Source organism: Cheilinus undulatus, linkage group 23, assembly GCF_018320785.1.
Source record: "Cheilinus undulatus linkage group 23, ASM1832078v1, whole genome shotgun sequence".
In the NCBI taxonomy this organism is placed as follows: Eukaryota; Metazoa; Chordata; class Actinopteri; order Labriformes; family Labridae; genus Cheilinus; species Cheilinus undulatus.
In genome coordinates, this window is record NC_054887.1 from 28,756,099 (window position 1) to 28,768,535 (window position 12,437).

The 12,437-nt window shown below is 38.2% G+C and overlaps 1 protein-coding gene across 2 annotated transcripts in view; it reads left to right on the top strand.

The window, feature by feature from the left end:
• Window positions 1-12,437, top strand: part of rassf3 (Ras association domain family member 3) — a 104,576-nt gene that overhangs the window by 77,986 nt on the left and 14,153 nt on the right. The window lies entirely within an intron of this gene.

Consider the following 12,437-nt stretch of genomic DNA (forward strand, 5'->3'; position numbering starts at 1 on the left):
TCCATCTGCTTTGCAAGATTATCTTGGGCTGTTTGTCTCAAAATCAATCCATCCATTTTCTATACCACTTATCACAAAGGGGTCGCGGGGGGCTGGAGCCTATCCCAGCTGTCATTGGGCGAGAGGCAGGGTTACACCCTGGACTGGTCGCCAGTCATTGGCAGGGCGGACACATAGAGACAAACAACTCACATTCACACCTACGGCCAATTTAGAGTCACCAATTACCCTAATTAGCATGTCCTAATGAGCATTGGAGGAAGCTGGAATACCTAGAGAGAACACACGTATGCATGGGGAGAACATGCAAACTCTGCACAGAAAGGCCCTGACCAGGACGGGAACCAGGGACCTTCTTGCTGTGAGGCAACAGCGCTAACCCTTGCGCCACCGGGCAGCCTTGTCTCACAAATCAAGGGGTCTAAATTAGTCAGGCTTTGCACTTTTTTTATGACAAATAGATAAACACTTTCTGTTATCACGTCCTAATTTCAAGCCTATTTTCCTGCAAAAAGTTCAGCCAGCCTCTACGTCTTCTCTGATCTACTTGACACAGACCAAATTATTTCAGTTAACTAGAATAAAGCATTACAAACAGTTTGTGCTGAAAATCCATTATAAGCCAAAGCTCTACATGCATGCTCTGGTGTCGATCTTTCTTTCTGGGGAATTAAACTCCCTGGAGGGAGTCTGGCTTATTGTTGGCTCACTCACACCTCTATTATTTCACCACCCAGCCCTCCTCGACTTCCTCCGAGGTCAGAATCATGAAGTTTCATAATGTCAAACCCTACACATGCTTACTCACCACCTCTCACACAAACATTCACACACCCCTGATTGGTGCTGACTTTGTTACTCAACCCTCCTTATGTTAACCAGTGGTTCATTTTTCACCTTTTACTGCTGACATTGTGCAACCCTGTGGGTTCAGGAACATCTGAGAATCAAACATGTTTATTTTTTAGTATTATTGTGTTCTAGTTTGGGCCGTGGTTAGCGCTGTTAATCTGTGATGATGAAAGTCTTTTTTCATTTTAATGGGAACATTTCTCAGCAGGATTTGAGCGGTTCAGACGGCGGCTCCAGCATGAGCTGACAATCAGCATGGCTGGACGGTATCGTGTTTGTGATGGGGGACTCGTCTCCAGAGTTACCAAGTTCACTGCAGGATGAGAGTTTAAGAAAACAAGAGACCAAAATGTGAATAGACAAAAGGCAAGAAGCATAAGAGTAGATTATGCTGCTTTTTGAGGGAAAATGCCAGAACTGTGATGTTTCCAGCTCTTTAAGTGAGAGAATAATGCAAGATTTCTCATCTTAACTACATTTCTATCAGTGTTTGGTCATCTTTAACCAATCTCAGAGCCAGTCAGCTATCGTCTGAAAAAAACAGAGGCTCTGTGAGAGATACCCAACTTTTTAAGGCTTTTGTTCTAACTGCAGTCTGTTGAAAGTGTTTTGCCTTCTCAAAAGAACGTTAGATCGACCTACTAACACATCTTCCTCATTCTTCTTCACACATTACCCTCATTTCTCTCTTCCCCTTTCTTTTTAAACTCGCTTCTTTTATTCTTCATCCTTCCCTCTTTTGCTTGTATCATCTTCCCTCTTCCTCTCCTCCACGCCGTCCCTCTCCATCCTTCTCTTCTTTATTGCTCTTGGTGGAGGTATCGGTCTCTGGGTGGTCCTCCTCCAAACACAAATCTTGTGGTGGAGCTGAACCATATCTGTTTGTCCTGTTCTCTGCTGTCTGCTTGTTCTTGCTAAACCAGTGAGTGATGTCAGTCGCCCTCTTTGGTTCGCCGCCTGTCGTCTCTGTGCAGTCCTGAGAGTTTAGTCTGTAGTTTTACTTCTCTGTTTGCAAAGACAAAAGTAACTTCTCTTATAATTCTCAACTGGATGAAGTTTAGCATGACCAAGGCTCTTCAAGAAGCCGGTCATCTGGCCAATCTGAGCAATCTGGAGGGAAATAGACAATATTTTCCTCTTTATCTTTTTACTAATGAAAAAGAGTTTCATTATTAATATCTAAAATGCTAGATTAGGGTTTCGTATGTACACTTACTTTTGCTTGTAAGCAAATCCAGCTTTTATGAGAGGATCAGCATTGCTCAGGTACAAATCACGTCATGCCCAATCCACTGGAAAAGCCTGCAGTTCTCCTCATGCCTACCAGGACATTTCATCCCTTTTTATGCATTCTTGTAGAGGTAATTCTTCAGCATCACTCAACTTGCACTAATTCAGAACGACAGTTCAAACCAAAAACGTGGAAAAGGGAGCAGGATATCGAAGTTGAAGTAGATGGAAATAAGACATGAATAAACTTAAGGATATGTTGATCAAACCACCAAATGTTTGGTCACATTTTGCAAAAACTGTACCTTATTTTTGCCTCCAAAGACGTGCTTTATTTCCATCATTATAGAGTAGATTTTTCCTTTTTTTTTTTTCGGAAAGACAACCCCTTTACGTTAGTGTTCACAGTAGTACTTAACAGTAGGACTACGTTCTCAATGTTTTGTACATTTGAGCACATTTACACCAAAAATTATGGAGAGAAAAAAATCAAAATTGATGTTTTGTTTTTAGGATTTTAATTAGCTTTTAGACATTATTAGAACAGGCGAAGAGTGAGAGGAAATATGGGGAAAATGTTTGGAAAATCATGTTCCAAACGTGCCAAGATCGAGATGTCTACCTGCAACAGGTGTAAGGACTAGAGCCTCTGCATATGGGCGCCTGCTCTACCAGCTGAGCTTAACTGAGACTTTCCCTGCAAAACCTAGTTCAAAACAAAGATATGCAACACAACAAGTCTGTTTTATAACATTGTAGAGGACAGTTGTGAACTGAGCCATTGAAGCTTGAATCAAGCCGTCTGACGGTGTCGCTGCTTTTTGGATGTTGTAAGCAGATAAATGGAAATCTTTCTTTAGAAGATTATAAACAGCAGCAAATATTTGCCTTATCATAAGATAAAATCAGGCTGTGAATTTTGGAAGTTATCACATCTTTATTTTCAAATCACACAGACACTTGTGCTCTGCATGTAAGCAGAATGTGCTGTCCTATACTTGCCAACTCATGATAAATTAAAGGTGTGACAGCTAAATTTGTCAGCGGAAAAATGAATGTTTACAGCAGATATCTTGGTTATAACATGACTGAGCTAGAAAAGCATTTTTATGTTTGTACGTGCCATGAAACTGCACCACCACACTACGATGGCAATGGCAACAAACATGCATGCAGTGTGTTAATTAAGGGGATTTAGCCATGATCACCCTCATGCAGCGTAATGTTAAACACTGTCCTGATGATTAAGATGAAGAAAAACTAAAATCTATGGCATGAGACTGTAAACTCTCACAACAGTTACAGTTACTTTGAAGATTGAAGAGTTTAACCTGGACTTAACCATGAAAAAGGAACTTGCTGTGGATTGAAAAGGAAATAAGGGGACAGTAAAAAGCCAAATTTCTGATAACACAAGGTTCAGATGACTCTGCACTTGTCCACTGAGCTGTCTGTGAGTTTTTAAAGTGAAATGAGACATTAAGGAGCAGTTGTGGACTTATTTTACATCACTGTGGCAACAGGGAGACGCTGAACTAGAGTGTGCTGAAAAGGCACAATAAAGCAAGCAATTAATCATGGTTAAAACATTTAGTGCACTAATTGCTGACCTCAGTTAGTCGCTTTTACTGCAATTAATATTGACAGCTCTAATTTGTGAAGTATTTCATAACAAAAACATTAAATAAAAGCAGAAAAAAATAGCAGCCTGAGTGATTCAAGCAAGGAAGTTTGATCCTAGCTGTTTGACATTTATTTACACCTGAAAGCCTCCATGTTTAAAGGAAACAGGGCTAAAGAACTGCTGCTTATCTGTAATTTTTAACAGCTGTCTCTGCATTAAAGAGTTTGAGGCATTCATAAAAGACCCTAACAAAGCTGCAACACATCCTCACTGCATGAGCGCCCATTAACTCTGATGGAGAATAAATGGAACATGTTGCATATGATTTTGCATCCATTAGTGGAGGGGTCAGCTGTTAAAGAGGAAAAGGTGTGAGCCCTTCTCCTCTGTGCAGCACTTTAACATGGTCTGATATGTGCTTGTGTATATGTACCCATTAGTGCAGGAATGCTGGGAGGAAAGGTGTGTCCCATCTCCACTTCCCCCCATGGACTCAACAGGAAATCACAAAGAGAGGGAGGGGATGAGGGTGGGGGGAGGATGGACACGTGGACATGAGATGATTTCTAGATCTAAAAGACAAGATCTGTCGGAACAAGTCCAGATCCTCCAAAGGAGTCTTTAATGATTAGGATTACTCTATTTCAAAATGAAGCTTTTTACAATTCTATGTATATTCCAATATTTCTCCTCATTTATCCTCCAAACTCAGAGATCAACTGACACTGTGATTGATAGTAAAAGTAGCTGTTGGGGGAGTTTTGAGCCGAGGCTCTTGTCAATCTTTAACTAGAATAAACGAACTTTGCTGTTGATGTTTCAAACACTCATAGCCTGGAGGAAGACCGTCACATGAGGATGTAAACACAAAGACCAAAATAAGATCTCTCTCTGCTCCTCTAAATGTAGGTTAGATCCAGTTAGCTCAGCCACATCGCTGTGTTTAGTCTGCCTGCAGCTCCAACGGCACACAAAGCACACAGTCCACTGCTTTTAGCGCTCTTTAGCCAAGCTAAGCGTGTTTTGTCTGCATACACAAACTCAACTCAGGGTGATGTCATCTATTTACAGATGGTGGATGCGTGACAGAGCCAAACAAAGATGGGAATGCTGCAGGTGTGTGTGATAAAAGGTGGAGGAGGGATAACACCTTCTCTGTCTCATTCTCTCACAGACTAAACTTTAACTAAAATGGTTATTTCTGAAACAGCAGACTATTATATGCAGATAACATCAAGATGTTTTAGAATATCTCTTTCTCTTCTGTCTTACCACTTCTTTCTTTGTCTGCTGCTTTTCTGAAGTATTTCCTGGTTGATCTGACAGCTGTTATTGTTCACGCAGCAAGTGTAGGAAAGAAATCCTTTATCCAAATATTCACATTAAATCAAATGGTTTATTCTGGTAGTATTCTAGGATTATCTCAGGATAAATACAACTTTTCAACTGTCATTTACAGCTATAAACATGCTCTTCCTCTTCCTAATCTGCACCCAAGCCTTCAAAATAAAACAGAATAAAACTGAATTTTACTCTTCAATGTGGCACTAGTAAAGTTAATAACATCTGTGCATTGTAGGCTCTTGATTTTAGGTACTTTTTCATTTTTAATGATCAAATATTCCACTTAAACCTTTGCACATGGTCTGAATTGCACAAATACATGAGCAACATTTTTTGTTTGCTTTTTAAAGTGCACTGAAGTTTGTCTACAATTACTGATGTCTTTTTCCTCTTATAAGGACCTCTTTTACATAAATTTATATTTCTATAAATAAAAAATGTGGTATTGCAAAAATGTTGACAATCTAAGGACTAATAGTACGGGCCTTTATTCCCTGAATAGCATAGGAATCAGAGATATATTTGAGCTCATACTTTATTAGCTATTGCAGATATGTGTGCCCTTTAAACTAGTTTTAACTGATTGATTCAGGTCAAGCCAATAACAAGCATTTATCTAATGAAACTAATCAGATAATTAAAGTCATGCCAATCGTATTTATATCAGTTTCATCTAGAAGTTTCTTGTCCTTTTAGTTTCCTTGTGCTTTTTAAAGCCCTGAATGCAGAGCATTTAATCTGCACATTTTACCTCGGCATTTTTTTTAATGTTTCTATTCTGTCTTAAAATGTACCGATTCTAAAACCAGTGTATGCAGACGATGTTCTACTACAGTGTTAAAGCTTACAGTGTAGATTCATGTGTTGGTACTTAATAATAATAATAATGCATTGCATGCTTAACATGTGGTTTTAATATTTATGTCTTAACATGTCTGGATTCTAATCCAGTGTGGTTTGTGGTGATTCAACTGTATGCAGATGATGTTCTGTTATAACTTAGAAGCTTAAAGTTTAGATTCCTTGTGTTGTTACTAAAGCTTTGCATGTGAAACATTTAATCCCTTCAATTTTGTTCAACTGTTTCAATCTTTAGGGTTTAATATGTTCTGATTCTAAAACCAACGTAGTTTTCTGTGATTCAACTATATGCAGATGATGTTTTTCTATAACTTGTAGCTTTAAGTGTCATTTCCTGTTACTGAAGCCTGGCATACGAAATATTTTATCTCTTTATTTTTGGTTTGGTGGTTTCTGTTTTTATTAATAAATTGTAGTTCTAGAAGCAGTCTAATTAGCTGTTATTCAGCAATATGCAGATGATGTTGCTCTATAAATTACAAATGTTGATCTCTGAAAGGTACCGGGTTAGGTTTAGCCTAAGCATTGTTCTTAACACTTAGGGGGTGTTCCTAATTTGCTTGTACATTGTAAATAAACTAGAATTGGTCTTTATGTACAAATGGCAAATGTCCAATGATTCCAAAGTTATACCCAATGTCTTTGTGATCAAAACAAGTATTAATACTTATTTTTCTTCTGGTATCCTAAGATTGAAATCTGGTATTGTGACAAATGGGGCTGGGCAATTAAGTTGAATTTAGATAAAACTGCATTATGGCCTACTGCAATTTTGAAATCCTAGTGTGCAGTAGTTTTTGTTTTTTTGTTTTTACAGTTCAGCCCTTGTGACAGCCCTAAGACCAGGTTTGAAAAAAGAAACAAATGATAATGGATGTTTTGGGGTTGGTGTTTTCTGTTACATTTCAAAACGTCCAGAATCTGAAACCAAACTAAATTGCTGTTATTCGCCTCTATGCAGATGACATTGCTCTATATCTTACAAACGTCCAAATTTTAAACTTGGCGAAAAACTGAAACTCAGACAGCATGCCTTTAATAATTTGATAGATACACCAATATTGATTATATCTGGCAATTAAAACTGTTTAGATACCTGACAATAAACTGTATGATATGTGGCTCTATAAGTGGCCTTATTGTCCATTTTAGCTGATTTGTCTTGCTGTAATAGCTTCTCTGTTTTTAGTGAAAATAAACCGCTTGTTTTGCATTCATCTGCAAGTTATTAGGCAACGTCCTGTGGAGGTTTATTGAAGCCCTGCTACTGTCTTTTCCCTGTCTTCCTTCTCTGTCCAGTGTTGATCTTTCAGTGTCAGTGGGAGGATTCAGTGGGATCTTAAATTGGACCATGACCTCATTGTTGTAGCTTCGCTGTGCTCTGCTTCTCCTGTTTGTTTGGATTTGGTCGCACTCACCCTCCCAGTTCCTTTTAACCCTCTCCCGGCTGGACTGGACACTTACATCAAATGAGCTAGTATAGCATTAGGCTACATCAGCAACCATCATTTAACATCAGTATGAGTCAGAATTATCCAGAGATAGCAGGACATGGGAGGGAAATAGTGTTTATCTGAGGAAGTCTCAAGGACGGCATTGATGAGTATAAAATTAGTTATGCTTCCGTTCATAGAAACGTCAGCTGAATATTTTTAGGGGCCCATGAAGGTCTTAAATTGTCTCAAGCAAAACAAAAGTTTTTTGCAGCACAAAGAATCTCCAAAATTGGAGTCTTTGGCACAATATCCAACATTTTGCCCGGTAAAAACACTAAATCGAGTTAAGTCAAAGTTTATTGCTTTCCTGTTTGCTATTAAAATGAATTCATCCTGCACTTACAGTCCAAAATGACCATATTTGAGAATTTTTTATAGTGATTTGTCGTAAAACTCACTGTTATTACTTAAATCAGGCACACAAGACAACAAATGCATATTTCCAAGACTTTGACAGGATCTAGTGGATGCCTTAAACAGATGGAGTAAAGACAGCTTTACTAGTGCAGGTTTACTAGTCACAGAGTGATGTAAGGGAAGCTTATGCAGGTTTGAAGCTGTAATCTAGTAGGTCACCAAGCTTAGATATGTATAGTAAGAATAAATACTTGGAAACAAACACAATGCATGGTCACAAGAAGAGGGAATCCCCTCAGGAATCATCTCTCATGTTTCTATTTTTTTTTGTCACCTCTCCTTTCACTCTCAGCCTTTTTGTCTTTCTGTGGCGGCTAAGATGACACATAATCTCTTTACCCGTCACGTCCAGATAATGAGCTTTGACTTGTCTGAACTGAAAGGTGCTTAAAGTGACGACTCAATGGGAGAAAACCCTAAGGTTAAGGTTGGCTACGTATCAAAGTGGAACAGAAGTTTTAGACGTAAACAAAGGATCTGCTCCCCGTCTATTCACTGGGCTGAGAGTTGTGGAAATCAACCGGGTTTAAACTGCTGTTAAGTTTTGTTTTGAGATGTGATTTATTAATGATAACAATGCATGTGTGTTGGGTCAGTAGAGTTGGTGCTAGCATCCTGGCTAACAGTCACTTTATTTTGGAGTTGAAAAGAGCATCTAGCTATTATTAGATTCTCATTTATAAAATCCACTTTTTAACCCCGTTTGTTGCTGTTTCCGGCCATTTTTGCCACAGTTGTTTCTGCCATAAACCCAACTTTTGCCTCTAGTTTTTGCCTCTTTTTTTTTTTTTTTTTCACTTTTTTAACCTATTTATGCCCCGTCTTTCACCTTTCACTACTTTGGCCATCCATTGTATCCATTTTTAACCCATTTATGCTACTTTTTAACTGTTTTTATCCATTTCCTACCCATTTTTGCCACAATATTTTCTGCAATAAACCAACTTTTACCTCTTTTAACCATTTTTTGCTTATTTTTGCCATTTTTAACCCACCATTTTCACCACTTTGGCCACTCATTTGATCCACTTTTAACCCTTTTTAATGCTACTTTTTATTAATTCCCACCATTTTTGGCCATATTTGTTTTCTGCAATAAACAAACTTTTGTCTCTTTTAACTAGTTTTTGCCCATTTTTGCCACTTTTTAACAAAGTTATTTTGCTTTTGAGGCTTTTTCACTACTCTGGCCACCCATTTTATCCACTTTTAACCCATTCTAATGCTACTTTTTAACCGCTTTTCACCATTTCCCACCATTTTTTTCCCCTTCAGTCTGTATTTTGTAACTATTCAATTAATTTCCTTTTGATTCAGTTCCTTCTACTTGATTCTCTTGTATCCTGAAGTCTGTGCACATCATGGCTTGAAGTGCTATGAAGTGTAACATTACATTCCGAGTGGTTTAGTCAGTGTCCCCATCCACATTGTTAACATTACAAATAAAAAGGTCATTCTGTTTGAAGAAGAGGGGTTTTCATTTTGAAAAAAATGCAGCGTTTTACTACAGCATAAACAAAGGAAGAAAATTCATTTTTGTTGCTTTGATAAGAGACTGAGGTTAAATATCAAATATGGTTGTCACATCTTAACTTTACAATGGGCCATGACTTCGCTGACCTCCGTTGGCCCCAGAAAGCTCTCCCCTTTATCCCCCTTTCTAGGTGCCTGACTTTAACTCCTGCAACAACTGAACTAAACCGCCTTAGATTTACTCACTAAGACAGTTAAAAACAAGCTTGTTGTGCTTTCATTCATTAGTATAAATAAATGACTTCAGCTTCCACTAGAGTACCTGTACATTGATGCACTGGTGCTTTGACTTGAGGAGAATGTTGGAGAACCTTCCAAACCTCTTTCCTTTGCGTGTGATTGAGCAGATTGTAGGGTCGCTGTCCCTGTGTGTCCTTCTCTAATCCTGATGAGTCAGTGTTTGCACCTGCCAGGTAAAGTCGCACGTCTACCGCAATGAGGAGTCAGCTGTCATGACATGTGGTAAAATACACGTTTTTACTCAAACAGTGATGTCACCCTAGGATGAGCAATCTCTGACCTAGATTTATCTTCAGCTTTGAGAAACACTGCTTATCATTTTTGACATTTCAAGACACAAAACCACTAAATGAGTGTTCAGAATGAACAATCCAGACTAGCATTTCTTGTTTAAGCCATTAATCAGTGGATTCATGACAGTGTCAGAGCCTCGGAGCAGCAGTGCAGCGTTCACACACGCTGTATTGGCACCTCGTCTTTCCCTGGAGCGATGTGCGTTCTCCATATAAGGGTGTATGTTCCTACAAAGCCTCCTTGGATTCTGCACTATGTGTGAGTGGTTTTTAATAGATGTAGAAGAGAGCTGCACTATGCCCATGTAAGCACACACTACACTGCAGAAATTAAACTCTGAGTGGTCTCTGCATTGGTACTCACAAACTTCAAACAAAGATACATGCAAACCAAGTTTAAGGAGCTATACTCAACGATTTTTGGTGAATGTTTTACTATGCAAAAGGGATGTTATCTTAAATCTTCATCGGCATCCATGACGGAAAATCTGCCACTTCATGCTTAAACAACATGAGTTGCAGTATTATGTAAGTCTGAAGCATCTTTATGGGTGTTTATTTGCAGCTTTATGCAAAAAAACAAACTTGTACATGCAGGGACTGGCTGAACATCTTAATTGGCTCTGAGGTCAGTGGAAAGGCCTTTAACAGCTGCTTATGTAACATCTCTCTCTTTGTAAAGTGACCTTGATTGTACTTTAACAGGCTTTTTTGGTGCTGTTGTTAAAAAGTAAGTAAAAGCACAACTTAATTGGAAGAATTTATCTGAAAGCATGGATGGAACTCGTACTTTAGACTGGGGAGTGTTAGTTTCTTTTAGCTTCTGTACTGTACCCACGTGTCCTTCTGGTGCCTTTATCTGGAACCTTCTCAATCAGCTGTTGTTACCACCTCTACCCTCTGGCCTTCACTATCTCTTAGGTTATTTTTACATAAACAGAGTGACTGCTGACTGAGGCTCGTATACAGTACAGCCTTGTGTGCATTGATAAATGAGTGTGCCTTGTGAATGTATATATATATGAACCCTGCTAAATTCACCAACGCATCAAGGTAGTTAAACTTTAATAACAGATGTATATAAGCCTATAGCAGTGGTTCTAAGCCAGGAAACCCCTAAGAAAAGCTGAGCCTCCAGGGCCCACATGACAAAGTGATAGAATGCTGTCAAAAGTTAATATCAGTTCTAATAGTTCTCATTGATCAAATCCAAACAGAATAGTTCAAGTTCTGGTTCTAATGTGCAGTATTGGCACAATAAAGATAGGTAAACCTAGACATGTCCTTTATACAGACCTTAGACAAACACTCAGGGGTGGTTTTAGCAATTTAGAGGTCCCAGGAAGAGTCCAGTATGAGGCCCCATTCACTGAAAAGCAATGATAGCAGGGGAGGGAAATATTTTAAAGCATCTCTTTTAAGGTAACAAAGCCAGAGAACTACAGGACATAACCAAATATGGAAAATCAAAAAAATATATAAAAAATACTGTCACTTTGTCATAAAAGTGATTTTTGCAAAACCGTCCTAACCAGTTAAAATACATTGTTACTGTCAGTGTATTTTCTGGAAGTTCCATTTCCTGTTTGAAACCAGCCTCAGATGTCAGGAAAAACTTTTGTTATTCTGTTTCTCGTTTTTGGCCAAAAAAAAAAAAAAAAAACCAAAAAAAAGGAGAGGAAAAACTGAGCCATTTTTTACTTTTTTCAATTCGGAATAAAATGGAAAATAAGGAAAAACAAGACATTTTCCATTTTTTTTTAATTTCAGTCTCAAAAATGGAAAACAAATTTCTAAGATGGGTCTAAATTTTTGTTTTTCAATTTTACTGTTTTGGGGCTTTTTAGGCTTTCCAAAGGAACAAAGAACATTTTCAAATGATTTAGAGTGGAATGTTTTATCCATTATTTTTTTAAAAAACTCTTAAATTAGTTAAATTTAAAATAAAACCAAAGTTAGTGGGTGTGATTTGTGCTTAAATATAAGTGATGAGTACAAGAAGTCCTTAAAATGGTGAGGGATGTTGGGGGTCCCCAGTCTTTGGTGCTGGAAATTTTGGGAACCCCTCTGGCTTAGACAACCATGTAAAGATGTATTTACACTCATGACTTGCTTGTTAGAAGCCCATGATGATTCAAAGAAGTGGGTTGTTGTGGTAAAAGAGGTCAGAGAAGCTGCTAGAACATGGTAGCTCCATACACTCTATTTCCAACAAGTTCTTCAAAATATAAGTTCATAGCTGTGAGTGTTTTTATTGTGAAAGCTCGCATCAGGAAGTGTGGTGTTTTTAGTAGCAGAACAAACACCCCACTAGGCCTTTAAATATGGTATCTCTTTTATTTTGTAATACTGCAGTATTTTACTGTTGCAGTTTTGAGCTTTTTTAGGGGCTTGGACTTTGCTGTTTGGGCTAGGGGTCCTTCCCAGGGACTTTTTGGATCCTCAAAGTCATTTTTTTGCTGTTTATACACTCTTAGCCCCTTATTTACATTAAAATATACATCATAATTAGAGGAGATAATTTTAGACATGTGCTACACATCTATA